Below are 17560 nucleotides of genomic sequence, written 5' to 3' on the forward strand. Positions count from 1 at the left end.
TAGAAGAGATGGACTAAATCAAAATTCTAGCTCAGACAATTCAGAACCATCTAAAAATATGCCACCAAGTACTTTAGAAGGGTTAGCAAATAGGTTGCTCAATACAAGTCCAATTACTCCTGTACCTTTCCCTTCTTTCTTGGAATATTGCTGTAGCAGCCCAGACATTTTATAATCATAGCTGAAGACCTTATTCCAAGCAACTTGGGCTCTGGATGAGTTTGTAGTGGATGGCTAATCCATATTTCAAATTAAAGCAGACAAGAAAGCTAGGAGGGAATTTGGCAGACACAGTTTAACTTAGAACAATGTCAGAGTACACGCAAATACAGAAGTTAAATACTTTGTGAAACCCAAAGCAGACAGAAAATATTGGAAGGGGGGGGAACGACCCAGTAGGGTGCGGTCAAAATTAATACAAGCAGATAAAGGCCTGGTTCAGGTGGACTGTATTCAACATGATCAAGGTGAGTGTAAATACAGATTGTGAAGCTCTTTATCGTGCTAATGTACCCGAGGGCAAGCCAAGTATCCGCACCATACTTGCCGATAATCCAATATCTAGACTTACTGAAAATGCTACGGGACAAATCAATACACCATTAAAGAAATCATGCAAGTGATCAAACCGCTCCCGGGAAATAAAGCCCCGGGTTCAGATGGACTAGCTGCAAAATTGTATATGGCCTATGGGGCACAACGCCCCGCGATGCTCGGCGAGGTCACCTTAACAGTGCTACTCAAACCAGGGGAGCCCAGTAATGATAGCGGTTCATACAGACAGTTCACTCAACTTGGACACCAAAATATACAGGAAAAGTCATAGGGAACCAGCTGCTGCCCCCATGTCCCACCTGATCCATCATGATCATACCATGGAGGTCCTTAAACATCCAACGTCTATTCAATATCATGGCCCACATATCTCTCAAGACCAAGTGGTTGCTGTAATGGATTTACAGAAGGCATCCAACATGGTGTGGGAATAGCTGGTCTCAGAAAGATGGCCTTGGAGCAACCCAGGTCCGAACCCCGGGTCTGCGATTAGAAACCTGTGGGTATTAAGCAAGTTATAAATAACAAATTATAATCCCTTGATTATCCTAATATTGCGGATTTGGAGATCAGATGGTAATATTCAAACTTCTAGATACCCATCCGGTCGAAGATTACAAGGTTTGGGTAGTTGTGCAGGAAACCTGACATTTGCCCCCTCCCTCCCCCACACCATCCCGACCAGCCAATAGGGCACGACAACAAGGAGTGTACCTCCTAAAATGGGCACCTCAGGAATAAATATAGGGATTCACTTCTCACTGATAACTACCACACACACACACGAAACTTCAAGTGACTACGAAACTGAATGGTCAAATATACCGTGATCACTTGCTGGCAGACTAGCTCTAGTCAAAAAGGATACTCCTGCTTTAGTTACTTCATTTGTAAATGTGCCCATATGGCCTTGAAAGGGATACTTCGACAGAATACACAGCACTTGCTCAGTACCTGGCACGCAGGGGCATTCTGTAAAAGAAATGGGAGGAAATGGCACTACCGTATGACAGAAAGGGGGCTTGGGGGAATAATTGCTCCACACTTTGCGGTCTCTCCCAAGCGCAGTTCACAGCCTATTGGTATGTCAGAGAAAAAAACACCCCACCACATGTTAAGCTAGAATCTTTAGCTGCTGATAAAGCGTACTTTAAAAATCTACTCCCGAATGCCTCATAAAAACGGTCCGTATGACGCAACAAACACTGGTGGCGTGGTCATCTAGATTTGCAAAGACGTGTGTGAAACGCCCATATTATAAATGGCTACCACTACAGAGATTCCCAGATGCCCCGCCCATCAGGGATGATGCACTCTGCACACACTAAAAAACTGGGTTACTATGAAACAGGAACTTCCCCTCTGAGAACAGGTCTCCCAACATTGAACACCCAAAAAGACGGCAACAGGGGTACACCCACAGAGCTACTGGAAAGCAGCAGTCTCAAAGTGGTGTGGAAATTACAATTGAGACTCCAGAAAATGCATTGGTCTTCATCTCCAACTTGTACAGTAGCTGCAAAATACTAGCCACCCTTTACAAGAGGATTGTGGGTAAAACTTCTCCAACGGTATCCAAAGCAAGAGATAAATGGGCCGTGGAAAAGGAGGTAGAGATAACCGATGTGATTTGGGGGGAAAAAGGTTTACACCGACTGGGTCTGTGTCAATGAAGACAAGGTTTAAACCAATTCAGTTAAGATACAATAGGATGCACTATTTGGATAAAATCATCCAAAGATGGAAGATGACCACAACATCAATGCAGGTTATCTGCATAGGTTACAGAGGTGCTTTAAGCTCCTTGATATCTGGGGTCAGGTATACAACATCATTTAAAGTAATAGCTCGACCGCTAGGAATGTCCCCTTTGAGTGGGCTGTTTTGGATCTGCAACAGCGTCCCAGAAAGGCGCAAGAGGAGCTTACGCAACATGGGATGCATAATTGCCAAAAAATGCATTCTGAAGAATTGGAAGGGTCCCAGTTCCCCGCAAGGGGAAGATTGGCTAAAGAAACTAGCATGGGCAAATGACTGAATAAATGTTAATTGAAATGCTACCGGGGACATCAAGACCAAGAGATATCTGGTGTGAATTCTGCATTGATCTGGCCCAAACCACCCCACTAGGTAATCACCCCATTGCGAAACTGAATAGCGGATACTCTAGGAGGGGATCAAGATGATATGGTCGTTTGGTTATTATGAAGAGATTTGATCGATACTGATGATAAACTGCCATCTCCTGCTAAGAGCAATATTGTATTAGGTTAATTGTTTGTGTCTGCCAAGTACAAAAGTTAAGAGGGGATGATTAGAAGGTGGAGGGGCAGATGGTAAAGTGAACTATTGATAAGAACGAGAGGGGTGAAGGAGCGGTCTTATGGAGTGGTGGAGTGCGTTGAGATTTCTCACCAGAGTTGAGATTTCTCACCAGAGTGGGTAGGTTGGCTAGCATACTAGGCCTGATGTCATCACTACTAGTGCAAGACAAGAAGGAAGGAGAGAGAGAGAGAGAGAGAAGGGTGGAAGAAGAACAAACATCCATAAACTACTGTAATAAGCCAAAAAAGTTTTGTGTAAGTGTATGACAAAGTGACTTAACGAGGGTGCGGGAGAGGGACTGATGCAAGGAATGCCTCTGATGCTCACAGGGCTGCATCCGTTCCAGGTGAGGAATTTAAGGATGTTCACTGTTTTGACTAGACAGATGTTATTTCCCAACAGATAACACCACAGCGGTCTGAAGAAACGAGCGCTCGAGCGCTGCATCTGCTTCAACATCACTGCCTGTTCAATGGTCGCCTACCGATCACGTGTTTATTAGGAAATGTGTACTGAACCAAGGTACAACAGGCCTTTTACCATTGTGTATATGCCACGCCATTTGCAGTGAAGGTCCGATAGCTGCGATATTGGGTGCACCCCGAAAGGTCCCGAATTTCGCACCCCTCTACTAAACGAGTCCGACAGCAATACATGAATAAAGTCTATTAGAACAAGAATAAATTTGCAGAGCAATTCACTGGATGTACACATGTATAGAATGCCCAAATAGCCTACTTTAATTGATGGCCGTTTTGATTTATATTCCATTTTTATGCACTAACAGAGTTCGGCAACAAATCTTTTTATGTCCTTTCCTTTAACAATGCAAGTACCTACTGATGTGCCTATTCCTAATGTACGATATGAACCTAAAAAGGAGATCGGCTAATGCTGCCTTTTTTCTTATGTATATGTGCGCGATGCAGTTCACTGGCAAATTATTTTACATTTTTAAGGTTATGTGATTGTATATGGTTGGAACATATAAAAGGGGAGGGATATCAGAGCGAGGTGTACTAGGGGCGGATGTGCATATCAGAAGTGGGGGGACCAATAACACAATAGTGGGAACTGACATTAACAACCCCAAAATGTGGCAATTAGACAAAAATAATTGATAGATCGCGCCTAGAAACACGAGCACAAGCGTGTTATAAATGCCATATCGTATGTTCTGATGCAAAGTGATCCGTCATATGCAAGCATATTAAAATGTTTTAGAAAACAGAAATATGTTTTGACATAAGAGGACGTGCACCACCCAGAGATTTAACATTTGGTACGCAGACATGACCTCGCTGAGGAAACGGAGGGTAAATCAGCGTGGTCTGCTGCTTAATACCACACACATCGGGAGCTCACAAGTACTAATGCCGCAAGAGGTTTTGCTCTTGGATGCTCCTGTCTTGTCCATCTACCACAATGCAGGTTGCGAACCACATTACAAGCACACAGCATACGCCTTGTGATGATGGATCCAGATGAACAACAGTGTGCCCGTAATGCCAGAAGTCCGCAGTGCTTACAAGGACCATACCTGTAGCTATAAGGAGTGAGGTTTGTGGCCAACCGGTGGTAAGAAACTGATAAAGCTGTATGGCAGGAGGACTTACAGGCCACAGAAAATAATGGATCAAGAGGGTAAATAAAGCAAGTCGGGAGTACTGGGGGTGGGGGAAAGAGCATGTGGCAAAGCCAACATTGATGGAAGCAAAGAGGAAGTCAGTGAAGGTGCAGAAATTAGAAGAATATCAACTGTGCCTTTATAATGCAGGAGATGTCTCTGTGGGTACCAACGACAAGTGCAATGCGACAAAAAAAAAACATTTCAGACTTCAAGATAGGCGCAGCAGTGATGATCAGTACGGGTCTGTGGACAGGCGGTGTTTCTGGACCGCTCACCATCATGGAGGGCGTATGCTCGCTTACTATGCTGCACTCGGCTCTCCTCGTGGTCCCTGAAGCACACCCAAGAATCAGACCAGGGAGCTTGATCAAGGAGAAGATTCTCCCCCTCCACCCCACGTGGAAGGACAGAAGATGCTGGGACCAATCGCTTGGCATCCCGTATGGACAGGCTAGATGTGTATAGGGTCACACCAACCAGCGATTTGCAACCTATGCGATGTAGGTCACTTATGATGCGGTGGATCCTTAAAACCCACTGCTCATGCTGTTCCTAATCAGAGCGCTTTGTGGGAGCAGAGTTCTTTGCTGGCACATTTGTGAGAATAAACTTTGTTCTCCTTGCAAGAGGCGCACTTGGCCTTTTGCCCCCTAGAGGGTGGAGTTCTCTCTGGTATGAGCGTTGAGGGGCTTACTTTACAGGAGAGGACAGATAGGAAGGAGTTAAAGATCAGTGCAGGTGGCTGGGTATGTTGGTAGGAAGTGACACAATGAGAAGGGTCAGATCAGAGGGAAGAAGGAATTGAGGACCACAGGGGAAGGAGGTCACTAAACATCCAGGACAGCGAGGAGTGGGATGGAGGAGTTGATTAGAGGCATATTCAAAAAAGAGAAAGTTTAGGTCATACTGGGGTAGAAGAGCAGTGTTGGGGGCCTTATTGATAAGGAACCCAACACCCTTCCCAAACAGGTCACAAGAGTGGGAAAAAGGAGCAGATGCAGAGAGCTCCTATTGCATCAGTCATGAGGGCACATCCAAGTTTCTGCAATTCAGGAAGCGAAAGCTGGGGGTGGCAAGTGTCAAAGGATTCAGTGATGTAGGAAGATGTGTTGCAGAGGGATTGTTCATTACAGGGGTAAATAGAAAGTGTTGGGGGAGTGGAGCAGGTGTGTGATAGGCGAAGGGGGGGATAGACTGGCTGGAGAACCAGTGAGAACTACAAGAGTGTGTGTAAAATGTTGTGCAATTGCCTGCTGTAGAATTTCACAGGTAGTCAGAAGGGGAGGTGCGGGGGGGGGGGTACATTAACGAGCAAGGAAGGTGGAAAGTAGGTTACACTTAATGTTCCTTGAGCACTGTGGGGTGTAGGGACCACGGACTACAATGGAGTTGTTGAGACAAATGAGCACCATTCTATGTCGGCCCCTCCCCTGTCTCGATACCATAGAAATTAGAGGCGTGCATCACTTATGGTGCTCTACTCCAATCCACCACTATATCGTAGATGTGAAAGATGGTCCACACCAAGGAAACCCTACCGACCTTATTCAAGGTATCGAAGAGGAGCTGAATTTGCAATCTATGGAGGATATGAACAAGCTGCAACCAAGATGAAAGCAAATGACATCACGTAGACGCATTAGACATGAAGCAGATACGCATCCACCATCAAGCTACACAAATAGGTCAAACTGACATGACTATGGTTGCATCCAATAGGCTAGAAAACATGCTGAACCGCAAGACGCACAAGACATATAAAGTTTGCTTAATGTGGAAATGCAACAAGAACGAATGGCCATTTTAAACGGGATGGATGGCACAGCCACATTTCAGTGAATGGGAGGCATCCAGAAGCTGCAGACTGAGGCTATCTGCATAATTACTGAAAAGAAAATTAAAGTATGTCAGTTTAAAAATGTCAAACAAATATACCATTACGTGTCATTATAGTGAACAAGGGGAGCAGGGGTGTCCCCAGCAACCTTGTTCATTATAAATGGCATCAGGGGCATCACCCACACCCAATTACATTTTGAAGACAAAAATAAAACAATTTGAAAACCCTGCAGCGCGGTTCACATCCACAGAAATGAAGGGAATCGGCGTTGCAGGGAGAAAGGGAATCGGCAGCGCACAGCGAAGTGTACCGCAAAAAGTAAGTCAGGGGTGGTGGTATCGGGCTGCCAGAAATGTCAGAGGGAGTATATTAAAAAAAAACAAAAAAAAAAAAACGAATTTCTCATTAGATTATTTCATGGACACCTGGGGGACCTGGCTCGCTGAGTTAACAGAAAACTCAGACCCGAGCACCCCAGACAACAATCGTACAGCCCGTGCCAAGGTTACCATGAGGTTTGGATCGGCACCCAAGAGAACAGACAGTTCCCAGGCACGAGATATTTCTCTTGGATAAAGAAACAAGTACTGGAAGGTTAGATTCCCCATTAACTGAGGATTAATGTTTGGAAGAAAGTAGCTTGAACAAGTCTCTAGCGGTCCAGAAGGGTAAATACAACCGCATTAATAAGGGCTATAGTAAATGCGGAGCACAATAATCCAAAATGTCTCCACACTAACCTGCAGGTGGAGAATAGTGACTATTCATTAGCTTCAGGGGCAGATTGGCCAAGGCCTTCATTCCCAGAGAGTTTTTAGGACAAAGATACAAAACTATGCCCAGTCCTGGCTCGTGGCCTAAAGAATCAGATGGTATCCAGCATGGGGAAAAGTAGCACCTTGGTGGCGTTCTCAACAGCCCCTACTGTTGCTCACATGCTGATAACCTTCCAAATTGCCAAGGCTGGGAAAGCCAATATGTTGACCAATCCTTACCCCACCAACAACACTGTCCTGTAACTGTTGCACCAGATGACATGCATTCATTCACCCATATCAATTTAGTTGGCAGTCTCAGGTGGAGCCATCAGATATAGTGTAACCAATAGAAACACTTATCCGCATGGACCCCATACATAGTTCATTAACCAATCCCTCCACACCTTAGGTTTTTATAATCATTAATATGAGGATATCATTTGTGATAATTGTTTTTAAACCATTGTCAAGCCCAAGAATAACTGACAGCTCAGAGATTGCCTTGATGTCCACAGCGGTCAGTTTTATATGGATTCGTAAAATTCATTGGACTTCCGTTTTTAGTCGTGGAAATTCCCTGGCCATTCCTTGCTTTACCCAACGGGGTTCCACCCATCCTTAACAGAGCCTGTGTCTGCTGCGAGATCAAGCTAGACCATGGTGGAGTAGTATACCTCTGGTATGTTGGTCATGTATTGCAAGGCCTTGACCAATTTGTGAATCCTGTACGTTTATAGTTGTGCAAATTTCATTTATGAACCTGCATGTTGAATAACATGACAGACTGTAGTGCACCATGGTCTGTTTTTGTTATTCTCGGGTTGTAAATGTGTCCAAAATGTTGAGGGCCATAGGTTCTGGGCTCACATTTGTATATGGCGCCCATCATCCCCTCTTGGTAGCATATTTATCTTTTAAGAAACATTGTTTGCACCCCAATAAACTCCCTCATGTCAGGAAAGATCTGAAACAGTATTTGAAAAAAGCAGCTACCCATTAAAATCTACCACTTGGAGGTCCAGATGGTATAACCAATAACGTCCAATATCTGCATTCCGCTGCTTACAGATAAAGTTCAGGTGTGGCTGGTGTACGATGATAGAGCTACCCCTTTTTCAGGGCCTGGATGTTTAGGAGGTGCGTGTTAAGTCTTTACGATTCTTTGCAAATACTAAGACTGGTGCTCCCAGTCGCCAAGCATAGGGCCATGGTAGCAGCATGCACAGCACTGCACACGGGGAACAGCACGTCACCGCCTTCATGTCCGATGGGCATTACTGAGAAATGCTGAGATTTTTGGGACCGGGTGGTGAGTTTATTTTTAGCCCATACATTGGACAGGGGGGACTAACCCAGGGACAGAATTTGTAAACTTTTTTTAAAAGTGTAAAGTAAAAATAGTAATCCAAAAAGCCGGCAGATACCAAACAAACATTTGATATTTTAACTGCGTTCGTAAGAATTATAAAGATTAGCGCACATCTATACAACATTTAAAGCAGAAGGGGTCATAGACAAAAAAGGGCAAAGTAATATGCTGGCATCCGATGTGGAAGTTAGATTTGCAGAACTATGTACTTGCTCCTGGTTCCCCAGTGGTAGCTCCTGGTCAGTGGGTAATTCTGGATACCCAGGAGCTGCTTTTAGCTCCTGTTTATCAAATCTTAATTTCAATCCCTGCTCCGCGTTAGACAGGTTAGGGGCAGTTGGGAATCTGGAACCATATAAACGGAGCATTTAGGCCCCTCCACCAACAGCCGCCACTAGTAAGATATATCTTTATAATACGAATTGATCTGCTTGTGACGTGAACATAAATTTCGTTAACTCCTTTAAAGCTGCTAAATGGGCAATGAACAGGAATTGGTTTCTACAAAAAAGGCTAGAGCGGAGGGAAAGCATTGCACTAAACTAATCGCAAAGCCACACATTCCCCATTTAGCCTGGGTTTTACAAGATGCCGAGGCCTTTTAACTCGGCTGTGCTTCAACCAACCCCAATCAGGCCCACCATGCTGGCTTGGGGCCAGTATATTCATAGTGGGCAAATTATCAGGATTTACTCCACTGCTCAGCTGGCAGTTTAGACCAACATTACTGAAGCAATATTCTTTATAATGCACAACTTGCAACACAGGTCACCAAAAATAACTTGTCCGTGGGTACTGCTCAACCCGTATCACAAAACTTGTCAGTTGCGACTGTGGACGGACTGCTTATCCATTGGTGACAGAGTTAGTTGTATTCCCAAGTCCAAACCCGCCTTCGTTCATCTTGGGCTCACAGGAAAAATAAAACTAGAACCTCCGACAAACGTTAGATTACGGCCGTGGTATAAAGTAGACTTGAACTTTATACTCATCTGCCAATGTGTAAAGATAAGATGTACACTGCGATTACAATGCGACTTGCTACTGGATTCGTTCCTGCAGGCACACTCAATTCAGCTGTTAATGAATAACAGGCTCCTGGTTCAGGCGAGGTAGTCCAGCACGTCGTGTGCCCCGAGTAAGCACTTCCTCTATGGACTATGCTGGGTATGACTGAGCGCAACAGGACATGGCACGATTAACCGTTCTTATTGGGATAAATTCCTCTACAGATCTCACCAGCAATCCTGCCACAGCTTTCATTATGGAATCACACCCCAAATCAGGGGCACAGTTTTACAAATCCTCACTGAAGGGAGACACCTTTTAAGCCTGGATTATTCCAAGCAAAATTCTAAAATAAGGACAAGAGCTAAAAACGAACCGAAGCCATCATGCGCCCTAGATTGTGCTCAATGTACTGACGTAACCAAGCAACGGCCACAAACGTGCAGTGGCCATAATTGGGGCGCCTGTAAATGCCGCTTTGCAAGTTGCTTCTCTGGATTTAGAGAGAAGAGCAAAAAAGTCGGATAAAAGCAGGTACCAAGACCAGGTGGCCAGGGAGGACTGGACATCACAAGTCCCTCTTCGGCTGCTTTGCACAGAATCCTTTTGATGTCCATGGCAAAACTACTCATTACTGTCCTCCTGCAGAGTAGGAGTAGGGGATAAAACTCGGTACTCTGCCACACCACACACTATCAGCAGTGATCCCAATGAGGAAACTTAGATTTAGGCTGGCATACTTCACCAATGATACAAAGACAAATGCAAGCCAGGTGCAATCAGTGGCAGATTTAAGGCAAAGGGCCCCGTGGTCAATAATTACAGAGGGCCCCCAAGTGGGTGGGTCCTGGAGGCAGGGCCCCAAAGTGGGTGGAGTTGCACAAAGGTGAACTTTAGGGACACAGGATTCATTTTATTTAAATTGTGATTTGTAAGGCCCGAGCGCAGACATCCAGATCTGCATTATTTCTTAACTATAATACATTAGACACTTGCTAGAGCAGAGGAGCGTGCGTTTCTGGAGAGTGGATACGGCGATAAGTAAACTGCCCAGTCAGAGCACCATGGACCGAGCTGCAGAGAACAACTGGGAAGTGATCAACAGAGTAATAGTGGGCATTGTGCACTGCGCGGCAGACGTTTAACGCCCATTAATAGATTAATTGCCTCCATTACAGTGCGCTGTGACCATTCTGCTGAAATTCAGGTCCGACTGCATGCAACGTGTGTCTCGGAGAGACTGGGAAGGGGTGGGGCAGGGCACAGGGGCCCACTTGCCTTTTGTCTGTCTGCCGACCGTTAAGTCGGTCACTGGGTGCAATGAAACAAGGAGACGTGAAGTCGAGCTGTTGCTTCTTCATTAATCTAGCGTAAACAGATACAGGGGTGGGCACTCCGCCAATAACACACGTGGGTTGCAACCCACCCTAGAATAGAAAGGAGACAGGGTCTCCTTTCCCAAACAGAACAGTAGAAACAGGACACAGAAGACATTACATCTCCCTCTTGCTTACCATGAAGCATGGGGTTTAGGTAATTTCTTCGATCCACCGTAAAGGCTTGCAGACCACCCTTCGAGGGGGGGGGGGACTTGCACACACAGGGAGGGTCTCATTTACAGCATAGTCACTGGCACCGTCATCAACGTCTCGTGTCCTCTTGTAGGTATTCAGAGCTCAGGTCAGAGGAGTCAGTGTCATGGTGCCCATTGCCCTCAAAAAGAATGACGAGTTTCGGATGAGTGTGCCCCTGGGGCTGGCTGCGGTCATCATGGACCCTTGTATGCGAGACAGTCATTGGTTCTGGCTTGAACGCAGGGACGTCTTTGGAGTCAGCTCGTCGTACCAGTACCTGATCTACTTGGAAATTGCTGGGTTTTGCTTTTCTACATAGGTCTGCATACACCTTCATTTTGGTTTTGCTCTCATGGTCTTTGTCCATGATGCGTCAGCCTGTGTGGTAGGGAGAGATGTTGGGATTGTGGGGGCAGTGTAGTGCTCATCACTCGACCAAACAGAGCAGAGGGACAAGTTCCTGTTGAACTATGGTGTATTCCTATAGTCCCTCAACAAGGTAAATATTGCTTGCATAAATGAGCCTTTGGTGAATAATACCTGGAGTGTGTTTTATATTGCCCATGGATCTCTCCACAGTTCCATTTGCTTACAGCCACAGGGGCGTGATGTTGAAAATCAAGGTGTTCTGCAAACATGGCAAAATCATGTCCGTTGAAAGCAGGGCCATTGTCAGATTTCACAACGGATGGAAATCAATCCGCAAAAGTTTTGTCCAACGCCGGTATCATTGCCTAGGCACTGGTGGAGTGAATTAGATGAACCTCCGGGAATCGGGAATCTGGACATTTTGATCCAAGTGCGTATTTGCCGTTGGCTAATTGGCCAAACATGTCGATGGCAACTTCGTCCCATACCTGTAGTGGCATCGATGACATCCTGAGAGGCTCCGGAAATGTGCATGTGGCAACTGCCATGCACGCAATACATTTGTCCAACATTTGTTATACTCTTTCGTCCATCTGTGGATCCACACCATGGTTCTTAGTTGACATTTTGTTGAGACAATTCCTCGACGTCCAGAGTGCGCAAGTGCAAGCACTTGCTCCTGCAGACTTGATGGGATGACAATTCTCTTTTAGAAATAGTTTGAGACATGGACAGCGCATGTCTTTAAGTCTGAATTTGTGAAAGTGTCTCTTCAGCTGTGGATAGGGGGTCGACCGTGCATGGTTTTGGCATGCCACTGCCCCGACGGCAGTCATTCTTTTATTTTCTGGAGCAGGTGTTGTTCCTCAGGCCCTCAAGTAATTCCGCATGCGTGATTGACTTGGAAGTGCGTTGCTTACCAGATCATTTATGTACTGGCCGGCTTTGATGGACTGCCTCTCATCCTGAGCTGGAAGTGGATATCTGGATAGGAAGTCCGCCGGGTTGTCTTCCCCGGGCGGTGTATGACATTAAACAAGTATTCTTGCAGCCCGAGTCCCCACCTTGCAATTGTAGGCATTAGCCGAAGGTTTGCCATAAATGGTGGCAAGGGCTTGATGGTGAAAGGGCGTCCATACAGAAACAGATGGTAATGTTCACATGCCCACACAACTGCAAGGCTCTCCTTTTTTGGGTTGAGAATATGCACATTCCGTTGCCGAGTGACTGCGACTTGCATATGCTACGAGTCTGGGCGAGTCAGGCAAGGGTACTGGTTTTGTCTGAGCTAGATCGCCCCCAGACAGTCAGGGCTGGCATCAACTGTCACTTCTATGTTGCGGTCCGGGTTGTAGTACACCGTAGTTTTTGATTTCCTGAAAAGCTTTCTTGCATGCATTGGCAAGGAGAATTCTTTCCCCTTTCCTGTGAGTAACCGGAGGGGGTGTGCTCACCGACGCCAAGTCCTGAATGTATCAAGTTAAGTAGCTCACCATTCCCAGAAACGAATGGACTGCAGACAATGAGGGGAAGGGGGGGGGGGGCGTTAGGTTGGGTCTTCCACTAGTGCTTGCACTTCTCCAGGTCAGCTTGTAGGCTGTTGCTAGAAAATGTGTCCAAAGAACGTTAAGGTCGATTTGCCGAGCTCGCACTTGTCAGCATTTAATGTTAAATGAGCGTCCGCAAGTGGCATGCATATTCTCCTTAAAGTGTCTCTTGCGTGGTGTCGCATATCAGAATGTCTTCACTATAGTTTAGGCAATGAGGGATATGTTTGATGACCTGATGGATTTCGTTTTGAAATATCTTCAGCGGCCAACGATTCTTCTTGTACCTGAAGAAACCCAGGTGCATAGAGAAGGTAGTAATGTATCTGGAGAACGGATGCAATTCCATCCGGCGATAGCCCTTATTGAAGTCTAATTTTGAGAATACCTTTACCCCGTGTAATAGATACACCATGTCAGTCATCCGGAGCCCTAGATGTCATTCCCTTCCATCGCTAGATTGGGAGCCCACATAGCGACACAGATACGGATGGTGGTGTTATTTTCCTTCTTAGCACGGGCACTATGGGGGGGGGGGGGGGAATAACCACAATGTCGGTCCCGATGCTGACGTAATGAGGTCTTGCTCCAACAGAGACTGTATCTAGTCTATACATGCCTCTGGATATTGAGGGGTATGCCCCTAGAGTGTTGAGCTGTCGGTTGTATTTGTGGGTTAGTGTGCAGCTTGATTTATTGCCTTTGAGTTTTCCAAAGCCTTTGAACAGTGTCAGGAACATTTTCTTTACCATTTCTTTGGGGCTGGTCGTATATGCAGATGTAATCTGGTACATTATGTGTATCAGGCCCATTTGAATAGCCGACCAAAAGTAGAGGATGCTTCCTCCTGGTACTTATTTATTACGTATATTGTGATGCATTGATACATGGCTGTGACCATGCCTTGGCAGTTGAGGGGTTTATTTGAGCTGTGTGGTATACATCAGTGTCAGCTTTGCTTAACTCTTTCTTTTTGACCAGTGATTTGTATGTATTAATGAAGTTTACCGTGGCTGTGGTGTCAATGAGGAATTCACAGCTCTGACCATTAATCTGCAATAATAATGTCGGACTGTAGTCAGCAGCAGTATTATTGTTCCCAATGGCATATATATATCCTCTCTTCCGATCGCCACTGGATGAGGAGTGCAAGTCATTTTGGCGTCGCAGGGATCCTTCCAAGTACCCGATTTTCTGTCATGGCGTCCCGTTGCTACTCCTGTAGAGGCTGGAGTGGTCTCTGTACTCACACCGTCTGTCTCTGCGTGATCCGCTGTGTGAGCTGTGTCTGCCGGTAGCAGGAGATCGCTGTGGGCTTGGTTGTGGACTTTCCCGCCTTGAGCGATGGCCATCTTGGTTCCTGGCATATTTGCTGGATTCTGCCGATTGATAGAATATAATGTTCTTGCAGACTGATGGAAGTGGTCTTCACCTCTGTATTTGTCACAACAATGTCCTAGGACCAGGCACAGACCAGCACGCAGGAACTTCTCCACATCTATAGCACTTTTTCTGCTCTATGGTGCTCTCCGATGTGCGAATGGGGTACAAGGCTGCCGGTTGCTGAGTGATTCAGTTTGTAAAGAGAAGGCGGAATCCGCTCTGGCGAGCTGTAGAATTTCATCCAAGGTTCTACTCTTTTGTAGCAATTTTTCAGAATTCTGGAATGGCTTGTGATTCGAGTGCTTCTTCTGTCTAGTACTGGTCAACATGACAATACTTTGCTCGTTTTCACAGTCACATCAAAGTTATCCAGGTTTTCGCCTTGATCCTGCGTGGTAATATGGAATATGTGTCTCTCGTAGTCCGTTCAGCGAGTCAATTATGCCTCGAAATGTGTTGGTTGTGTTTTCTGGCTTCTTAAAGACGATCTCTTACCACAGGGCCAAGAAGTGCATTAATACTCCCCTCAGACATGTGCCTCAAAGAGCTACACACATATATTGATGCCACTGGAATCAATCTAGGCGCCAGACTGCTTGTGTCCGAAACATCAGAGTGCTGCAAGGCCTGCAGTTGTAAGGAGTCATGGCTCCCCTGTTCCCTAGGAGTGGGATTGAGAGGTGTGGAACTAGATTGGAGGGTTTTGTAGACTGCTGTCCGCTTCATTGTCTGACAGTGGCGAGAGCTTGTCAAATGCAGGCGCTCACCTTTGATGTAGGAGTGTTCAACCTGTGAAGCTTGGCGTGTCGTTGGACGGCGTAGAGTTCTGAAAGCGTTCTAGGACATGCAGTCTACGGTGGCCGCTGCTCTTGGCAGGGAAGGAACGCTTGGTTGCACGTTCAGACGTCTTTAGCAAAGTGTTTGATCGTCAAATTAGTCCTTTATATTGTGAAGGCTGCCCTTGATGGATGGGCTTATTCGCAGCTGCGTGTGGCGCTGCACGTGTAGCTTGCTGCTGGCGCACGTGCAGTTAATTTCCTGCATGGCAGTAATTTTGATGTCTGTGGCAGAAGCTCAGCAGCCTCCTGAGCAGCTTGCGCGGAACGAAACCGATGCAGGGCGTGGATCCCTGTGGCTCTGTGGTAGTCGCGTGGTGCATCGGGAGCATATGCGAGGCCCTGCAGCTGTCAGCTGATGTAACCAGAGCTTTCCGTTCATGCGGACTGCGGAGGGCAACGGTCGTAGCATCTGAGCACTCCCTGGATTTACCTTATTGTCGCCATTGTTAGATTTAGGCTTACATACTTCACCAATGATTCAAAGACAAATGAAAGCCAAGTGCAATGAAACAAGGAGACGTGAAGTCAAGCTGTTGCTTCTTTAATAATCTAGCGCAAACTGGTCCAGGGGCTGGCGCTACGTCCATATCAACATACGTGGGTTGCAACCCACACTAACAATAGAAAGACAGGGTCTCCTTTCCCAAACAGGACACAGAAGACATGACAGGTACACCTCCTACACTTCAAGGTAGCAAAGGGTGAAGGGTGGGTGATACTCTTCAGGAGGGTTGTGTGAACTCGCAGGAAGTAGTCCGAAAGAAACACCACCAGCAGGAGTATCGTACCAGGGAATCACAGTCAACGTTCTCACTGTAGGTCTTATGTATATATTTTAAAAAAAGAAAAAAATTATATTACTAAAAAGTTGTAGAAAGCGTGGTCTTACTAGTCACCTTCAAGAAACCCCATGGGAAAAAGGGACTCAATACCTTGAAAGCTTGTTCGTGGGGCTGAACGGAATTGTAGGCACTTTACAATGGGTAAAGTTGGCATTGAACGTGGGTGGGCACCACTAAAAACTAAACATTTACTTCCATATACACAATTGTTCAAAACCAATTATGGGGTGCAACACCGAATGTTCCACAGTAGAAAGACCTAGGCACTGATCTACATCGAGACATTTGAATTGGTTGTTCCCAGTAGATTCCAGGTGTCAAGCTGATTAAGTCAACTTGAGAGGGTCCAGCAGTGTGGTCCTGGAGCGGTGATCCAGTCAAATCAGGTGAACAATGGGTTGGTCAATCGAAGGAGGTCCAATGAGTTCTTCCGTGGCAGTGGGACTCCAAAACATCTGTAGCATGGAAAGGCGATGGATGGGTTAAGGCTGCAGATCGAATGTTGTAAGTGCAAGGGAGCTCTGGGTGGTTGCAGCAGCTTGAAGAGTCTAGAGACTGCGGCCTGAAAAGGGGAACACTGGGTCGATCGTAGTTTCTGGACTTCTTGGGGGTGGGTGTGCGAAATGCTAAGTCCTTTACTCTATACTCGCATCCAGCGTCTTTTTAGAGAGTGGTTGCAGGGACTACCACTAAGCAGATTCCTGGGCACCAGTGGCCCCAGCTTGCAGCAGGCCTTGTCCAACCAGCAGTTCACCTCCCACACTCATTTCCCCTGTACACACACAAACAAGGTCTGGATACCCAATGCAAGGGAAGAATACGCCAACATCCAGACAAGCTAGGCACTCAAGATTGCAACAGTATGAAAGCCTTGTAACAAAATCCTGGCTACTGTGCTACCTTAACCTACCAGACACTGGGCAATGTGTTGACTGGCTATACATGTTCCTCCTACCAGGCATAATTTGTACTGGCATTCCGGTAATCCATGCCCGTTGCAGAGCAAGTTACATTAAAAGGTGCTGAAATCATTTAGAGAAAATGAACAGGCAAAACCATACAAAAAGGGTTGCCACCTTCGTTTGAAGCAAAAAGACTAACTTGAAGCCTTACCCTCTAGAAGCCACACCCATTATTGATTTGAAATCTGCAGAACAGCAAGGGCAGAGAAAAAAAATGCTTGTAGTTTTGTTTTACTATATTCGTTTTTTTTTTTAAAGAATCTTCATTATCAAAAAAACACGTTAAGCAAGGTTGGTAGATGGAGCAATGAAAAGCTGCTCTCAGACAATTGGATCCAGTGACTTCCAGCTGCTCATACATGTGAATTGGACCAATTTGCCCCATCTCGCCAAATAAATGATATCGATCATTTCATTTCTGGAAAAGTTATTCGTTTTCGAAACCGCTGTAAAAACCTTCCTAGAAGCTTTATTTTAAGCTTGTATGCTAGTGAATCTTTTGAATAGCTCAGCGAGTTAAGAACCTGCAGCACAGATCTAACCGCATGCTTCACATAAA

The 17560-nt window shown here is 45.9% G+C and overlaps 1 protein-coding gene across 1 annotated transcript in view; it reads right to left on the reverse strand.

The window, feature by feature from the left end:
• Window positions 1-17560, reverse strand: part of LOC138514262 (tubulin alpha-1C chain-like) — a 142375-nt gene that overhangs the window by 92152 nt on the left and 32663 nt on the right. The gene's annotated exons all lie outside the window — the stretch shown is intronic.

Source organism: Ambystoma mexicanum, chromosome 12 (genome assembly GCF_040938575.1).
Source record: "Ambystoma mexicanum isolate Mex_15411 chromosome 12, UKY_AmexF1_1, whole genome shotgun sequence".
Lineage (NCBI taxonomy): Eukaryota > Metazoa > Chordata > Amphibia > Caudata > Ambystomatidae > Ambystoma > Ambystoma mexicanum.